This window comes from Mastomys coucha, unplaced genomic scaffold (genome assembly GCF_008632895.1).
Source record: "Mastomys coucha isolate ucsf_1 unplaced genomic scaffold, UCSF_Mcou_1 pScaffold13, whole genome shotgun sequence".
NCBI lineage: Eukaryota > Metazoa > Chordata > Mammalia > Rodentia > Muridae > Mastomys > Mastomys coucha.
In genome coordinates, this window is record NW_022196895.1 from 51966027 (window position 1) to 51974061 (window position 8035).

General features: G+C 44.2%; 1 pseudogene; it reads left to right on the forward strand.

The window, feature by feature from the left end:
* The first annotated feature begins 5980 nt into the window (after positions 1–5980).
* Positions 5981–6102, forward strand: LOC116087904 (annotated as a pseudogene).
* Positions 6103–8035: the final 1933 nt, after the last annotated feature.

The window sequence follows — 8035 nt, forward strand, 5'->3', positions numbered from 1 at the left end:
GGGCTTTGAGTTATAAAAGACTCATGCCATTGCCAGTGTGATTTCTGCCTCCTGCCTGCAGATCAGATGTAAGCTCTCAGCTACTGTTCCATCCATACCTTCACTCCCTCATATACTCTGACCCTCTGGAATAGTAACCCCAATGAAACTATTTTTTTTAATAAATTGACCATGTCTTATGACAGAAATATATAAGAAAGAAGATAAGACAACCACTAGGAGAAGAAGATGGAAATTCCAGGAACATGCTCCTCACCCCACTATAGTGTACATGTTTATTTCTTCAAACACACACACACACACACACACACACACACAAAACCAGGTCAAATCCAATTCCAAGTGGCTTGCAAATTCAAATCAGAAAGCCTATTTGAATGCCATCTCTCCTAGCTCTCCTAGCCATGCATTATTTTTGTTTGTTTTGTTTTTGTCTACTGTTGCTGTTGTTGCTATTGTCGCTGCTGTTAGGTTGCTTGGTTGGTTGATTTTTATGGGTTTGGTTTGATTTCGTTTGGTTTGGTTTGGTTTGGTTTGGTTTGGTTTGGTTTGGTTTAGGTTGGGTTGGGGTTTTTTGTTTGTTTGTTTTTGTTTTGGGGGTTTTTGGGGGGGTTGTTTTTATTTTTGTTTTTTAACTCTCCCTGTCTTTAGACAGAAGGGATACTGTTATATCTTAAGAAATCCCATATTAATGACTCTTCTCTTCCAAGGTGACAGTTAACGCACAGTTCATTTCTAACCATTCTCAAATGACTTCAGATTATAATATTGTAGAGAATCCCTCCTATGGGTACAAGACGGGAAATAATCTTTAAAAGATAACAGCACCTTTGGTTTTGCAGTATATTGTTTTTATAAAACCAAATTACAGTATTTATCACATATAACTTTAGCAAATACTAATGTTTCTTTACATCCCCTAAGCCTAAATCCTAGTGAAGAGATCTGGATATAAGTCAAAATCATACTGAGCCCTAGAAGAAAACCACGCTGAAATTTCAAGCCACTAACAATTACCTCCTGAGTGTTAATCCCCACAGGGGCCAGCTCTGAGCCACCATTGTTCTTGCCTGTGGCCCAGCCAATCTACTTTCTTCCACTTAAATATAGCTAGACTTGCTTGTGGCAGATCCTAAGAGAAACTGGAAATATATATATATATGAACTATAGTCATGACATATGACTATAGTTCTTCTCAAAATGTATTTAAGGTTTTCAAATTGATGAGCAATGCCTAAGTGTTATTATTTTAGCAGCCACGGTTCTCACCCTCTGAGTTGCCCACTTTCCGTCTGTCTGTCTTTGACGAAAGTCTAGGGCCCAAATGTTTGGTCGGGAACATCGCAGTGGGATAGAAGAAGGCAAAACCTTGTTCCCAGCAGGATCCCTGAAAACATCAAAACACTGTCTGTCATCACCCTCTGTGACGGCAGCCCTTCAGCTATTTGCTCGGGTTTCTAAGAACTTGGTGATGAATGAGGTTTTTCCAAGGGCTTTTACACACAGCTCTATTATTTCACTGGGGCTCACTGAGCACTTTAAACAGATGAAGACAAAGGAAAGCCAGCCATATAATTCAGTATCTGATTGCTTTTCCACATGTCAGTCCTGAACAGCACAAGTCTCCCTTGAGCAGCTTCGAGCGGCTGCCTGATTGAATCTGCTGAAGGCTGATAAATTTTGGAATGCTCTTTCAACACAAGGAAAACAGCATCGAGATAGAACATGTAGAGCAGCACTCTGTACCTGGCAATCCATGCATCACAGCGTGCAGCAGACAGTAGGGGGAGGGCGGGGGGGGGGGCGGGGGCAGCTACTGAGACTTCTCCATCCCCTTCTAGGTTATTACCAATACCTGGAGGACATGAGCTGTTCCGTATGTTTTGAAGTGTTAACTGTAATCGTAGTGTTTAAATAATAGGTTATTGCTTTTAAAATGATTTTGAGGAGTGAGCACTTCCAGAAATAATTTTAAATACAGTGAGGAAAGAATAGATGGGATTTGCTCTCTGAACAACATTTTTCTCTTGCCCAGGAAAAGAAGCGTTGCACCTAAATTTTTTTTTTTTTAACACGTGCATCCAGGTGCATGTGTGCACGTGCACATGGAGGCCAGAGGTCAATGGGGAGCACCCTCCTCAATCATTCACCACATCCTGTTTTGGAAAAGGGGTCTTTCACTGAATCAGGAGCTCATCCATCGGCTAGACTGCCTGTCTCGATCTCCAGCAACACACTTGTTCGCCAACCTTTGGCAATGGAGTTACAGACATGGCACATGCCTGAAATTTCACAGGGGCACTGAAGATCTGAACGTAGGTCCTTATGTTTGTGCACCAAACATTTGCCTCCCTAAGCCATCTCCCAAGCCTTTCCACTGATTTTAATGTGACAACTTTTTCAAGATGGGATGCAAAAGGTAGTACATGGAATTAGTCTATAGGCTATGCCTTTAGAGGTCAGGTAAGGAAACCCAACCACACTAGAGGGAGTGGCACAGGGAAGAAAGAACAGGACTTAACCTTGGGATTTATTTCGCGCAGGTGGTGCGGGAGAGGAAAGTGGTCGTAACTCGACCTCCTCAGTTCAACTTAATTTCAGATACATCACCTCCTGGCGCTTCGTCAACATCCCTTGAGAGTGCGTTTTGCTTGTGCGTTACTTTGAAACAGTTCGTTTAAAAGGTTTGAAGTAACACATCCCTGGTAGACGGGTTCCCTTGGACTCCAGACACAGTCTATTCCACACATCTAAATAACAACCGCTCATGGGGAAATATGCATAATCAATAGTCTGTCCACTGATTCAAACACCCCTGGGGTTCATTTCTGTAGTTTGTCGTACATATATTCCAGGCACAAGAGCGGGTTGGTGACTATGGATTCATGCACAGCTGTTCTAGTCCTGTTAGGGCATAATTATTTTCAAGTGCTTTGCAAGAGCAGATGTTTTAAGAGCATGATAAGTACACATCTTTCTTTGACAGATGCTCTTACATTTGCATAAACAGAACATTGATAGCCTATTGTCCTTTTGATACTGGAAGGTAGGGTAGAAGCTACAGCCATCCGTTTTCCTAACCATGGATAAGCAGAGACATCTCTCCCTCCCTGCAAGCACCAGCAATCTCTCTCCTTCATTCACTTTCTCTGAGAAAGGCATTTCCCTCCGTTGGGCTCGGATCCTCCCCCACCTCCTCCCATTGGATTGTTTGTATTTGTCTTCTCCTCAGGAAGTCTTTGTAAACTGGAGCAAGCTGAGTGCACCAGCGTCCTATACAGAATGTCATCTTCTTAGTTGGGTTTGTACCTGCTCCAGATCTCTGCGTTTAGATAACAGCTTATTTCTTCAAAGTCTAGATGCACTTCTGCTTGAACTTGCTGCAAAGTCCCCTCCCATATTGTCAGTACAAAATTCTGTTACCATGGTAAATAATATTCTGCCACACATTCATCAGAAGAAGCTTTCAGTCTTGTCATTTTCACATAAGTAGACTATGCATAGCTCTAAAGGAACATTCTTCCTAGCCAGAGTACAGGATCTGAAGATCATTTAAGTCTGGAACACAGGTGGAGCTAGGAGCGCGTTAGGTGATTCTCCAATGTACCTCTGTAAATATAGAAAAGCATCTTTATGGTACTTGATCTCTGAGGTTTGTGAAGTGCATTTTATTTTTTTTTAGATAAATTCAGCCATACAAATGAGTTCAGGGCCCTTCTAAATTCAGAACATTTTGAGGTGCTAGCTAAAATAGGAGACTGATTTCCCTTTCCAATTTTTTTCTGCCTAAATAAACACAACCTCCCCCTTCTGCATGCAGTACTCACATTCAGTGCAGCCTCCTGCTTCCCACAGTTTCATCAGGCATTCAAAGCTTCAGATTTCTTTCCAGATGGCCACTACATATCCACCTCAGCTCATGACCAATTGCCCACCAACACTTCTATACTGTGTATCATTTATGTGCCTTGCCATGGGCTTGGGACAGCAGAGTAAAGTGGCTACTAGTTGGTGGGGAATAAATACTTACTCATATTGTTCAACTAAAGGATGTCTAGGCAGAACACACAGAGCACACAGAGAGCTAGGAACACAAAATGAACACAAAATGAACTCATTGAATTTGGATGTCCATAGAGAGAATTGTGCTTAGCTTTCTATCCGTTTTCATACACTCCTTTCTGACTGGAAAAGGACACTGGTCCTTCCCAGATCAAACCAAACATTAGATACACACATCCTGTTAGAAGGTGGTAGGTTTTTTTGCAGTTGTAGAATTCCAGTAGAAATAGCAACACAAAGGAAGTAGTAATTGGTTAAAAAAAATTATCATCTATACAGTAGTGTTAGATTAGTCACATAAGACTTACCATTGGTGGCAAGACAGTCTGCCAGTGTCCCGTACCCTACCTCTAGCCCATGTAAGAGAAATCTAGAGATTAACTAAGGTGTTATTTAAAGGGTGTGTGTAGAGACAGGAAAAGTTGGGTACAGTGACCTCCTTCCTGCTACCCATAAGGAGCACAATCTCTAAGGAAAAAAAGAATTCATTGGTAATCCTGGGACTTTCCTTAGATGGGAAAAGGCCTTGCAGATGGTTTCCTGCTACATGTATAGGCAGTCAGCCCTATGCAAATACTAATGCAGAATGCAAGAAAATTCTTGAGGTGAAATTAGTACAAATCTCTAAAGTTGGGGACAATTCATTCAGCAAAGACATTGTCAGCTCCATGCCCTTAAGAAAACATAAAGCGGGAATCAGTTTCCAGCAAATGACAACAGGACAAAAATTACAGGGCAAAGAAGGAGAGCAGCATTTACTGAAACATCAGTGATGCTTGATGTCTCCTGTGGTCAAGGGACACTTTAGACAGGAGCAAGAAAGAAAATGCCCTAAAAGGCCCACATTAAACAAGTACACTGCTGAAAACGCTTTTGCCAGCAGGAAGAGCCTGTGTATACCATCAGGCAGGAAAGGTCACAACCATCTGCAAGCCAGGAAAAAAACAAATTGGCACCTTGACCTTTGACTTCCAGCCACCAGAACTGTTAGAAGGTAAGCTGCTTTGTTCAAGCTGCTTTGTCTGTAGCTAGAAAAAAAAATAAATTCAAAAAGATCCTGAGTTGTAGAGAGGCTATGTGCATTGACCTCTTTGAGAAAAGAGTTAAAGAAGAAGATGGAGAGACGGACACTGGGTGAACCCTGGTGCAAGAGGGAGATATCAAGGGCCAGGGAACAGCAGCAACCTCATCTTTGTCCTTCTTCTAAGTTTACTCTCCCCATACTACTGACCCTGGTGGGACCGAGGAACTAAGCATACATGAAGAGTAATGCAGGAAGAGCACAGAGGGATGAGAGAAGCTACAGGCTTGGCATCAAAGGCATCTAGAATCTGTGGATTGAGTAGAAAATTGAAGTTTGAAAGTAAATTGTGTGTGTGTGTGTGTGAATGTGTGTGTTTGTGTGCATGCATACACATGTGTGCATGTGCAAGCACACACTTTGCGTAAGGAGCATGTGAATGTAATAATAACTTTGAGGAGTAATGGTCATCTCTATACCTGTGTGAGAAGGGGGCTTATCTGCTGCTGCATATGGCATGCTAGCTGGCTCTCACACTTCTGAAGTTGCTTCTGTCTCTATCTCCTATCTTGTCATAGAAGAACAAAGATGACATGCACCACTGTGATGTTTCAATGGTCTCAGGGAATGCAAGCTCAAGTCCTCACACTTGTGTGCAGTGAGTGATTTGCTGAACATCCCCTAGATGGACTTTTTCAAACCACTTTAAACTAGAGTATTGTTAAAAGTGAAAAGATCAGAAAATTACAGATGTCCCAGAGATGGAAGTGTGATAGCAGAAGAGAGAGCCACTCTTGGCTAAGCCAGATCAGCTCTGTCAACAAATCATGTTACTAGATCTGTCAGAACCTGTACAGCTGAAAGGCACAGAGAAGAAATGCAGAACACTCAAGGTGGATGCCCCTAGAAGTGTTGCTGGTGTGGCTGCTGTGTGTTAGTAGGTGGCAAAGAGGAAAGAGACATGTCTACCCTCAGGGTTCTGACCTGTGAACAGCTGAATGATTAGTAGACTACCACTCCCTGAAAAAAAGCAAGCCTGAGATGAGCACCAGTCAGGTACCACACAAGCCTGGTGGGGACAGACCATGCCTGAGATAACCCCTGCCAGGTGCCCTAAAGTGCAAATGGGACATACCACTCCTGAGACAACTTCAGACACTCACAGACCCCAGGCATCACTAAGAGGATCAAGTAAATGGTAGAGATAGGGAAGAATAAGAGAAACAGAAGGATGTAGGCACAATGAACAGATGCAAAACTGGAGACTCAAGGATAGTAACTAAAACAACTTGATTTGAAGAGTTGGTGATGCCACCTGAAACCATCATAGGATCCTGACCTGTACTGCCACCAGGAGCCATGTCTGGGCCCCTGGCCCTGTAATAACAAGGATCTGTTATGACCCAAGGCCAGGCGGATGTCTCTAGGCCAGGCTGCCACCCAGGAACATGTTGATATCTGAGGGCTATGTAGAACTGGCCCCACTCCTCATATGAGAATCACAGGAGAGCTTGCCCTAAGGAGGAGAGCTGACCCTACCTCTAGCCAGCTGTGGTACTCTGGAGATGTGGCCCGATACATTGTGAGAGTTGCAGGTGGCTGGCCTCAAGAATATGAGAATGAAAGAGCTGTCCTTGCCACTCTTCTCCCATGCAGTGGTATGGAAAAAGGAAAGATGATCTCCTCCCCACTTACCCCTCACCATCTGTGGCAAGTGAGAGATCTGGCACTGGGGTCATGAAAGCAGGAGAGCTCGCTGCCCCTCACCATTTGTAGCATTTGGGAGACTGGGCCTGATACCTCTCCTGCGCAGCACAGTAGAGCTGTCCCTAGATGTGGGGGTTGCAGGTAAGTTGGCCACAAGGTCATGAGCATAGGAGAGTTGACCCTGCTTCTTATCTTCTATGCAATAGCATTGGCAAACAAGAGATCTCCTCTCCCTATTGCCCTTGCCACCTGCTGTGGGAGGGAGAGCTGGCCCTGCCCCTCATCTGCTGCAGTACGCTGGAGAGCAAGCCCTGAACCTCACCTGGGCAGCACGGTAGAGCTGGCCCTGGACGTGGTGGTTGCAGAAGAACCAGCCTGCCTTTTGTCTGTGGTGCAGTGGCTTAGATGAGTGAGAGATACCTATTTTCCCTCCCTCAATACTTACCACCTGTGACAGGCAGGAGAGCTTATCTTGGGATCATGAGAGTGGGAGAACTGGCCATGTCCCTCACCAGCTGCAACATCAGACCCTGCACCTCATCTGGGCAGCAGGGTAGAGCTGACCCTAGTGGTGAGAGTTGGAGGTGGGCGGAGGGGGAGCTGGCATACCTTTCAAGCCCATATCCAGGGCTTTAAATGGACCTAGCTCAAAATGTACCCTATCCATAAACTGCTGGAATACATGAAGGGGCTGGTCTTACTACAGGATCTCCATCACAAAGGGCAACAAGAGGATATCCGAGAGGAGTCCAGGCCTCATATGAAAACAATGAGTCTTTGCAATAAACATTTGTAAGCAAAGAAGTGTGTAGGGGTGGGGGTGCAATGTTGTGGGACACTACAACTTTTTTTTTCTGGGCTTTTTCTTTTTTTTTTTTTAAAATTAGATATTTTCTTATTTACATGTAAATTTCTCCTTTCCCAGATTCCCCTCCAAAAAACAAAGAAACAAACAAAAACAACAAAAACAAACCCCTGTTGCCTCCCCCCTCCCCATGCCTGCCACCCTGCCCTCTCTCACTTATTGGCCCTGGCGTTCCCCTACATTGGGGCACAGAACCTTCACAGGGCTGAGGTCCTCTCCTCCTATTGATGATTGAATTTGCAATCCTCTACTATACACATACTGCCAGAACAATCAGACCCCTCCATGTGCAGTCCTTGGTTGGTGGTTGAGACCCTGGGAGCTCTGAGGGTACTACTTAGTTCATATTGTTGTTCGTCCTAAGGGGCTGCAAACCCCT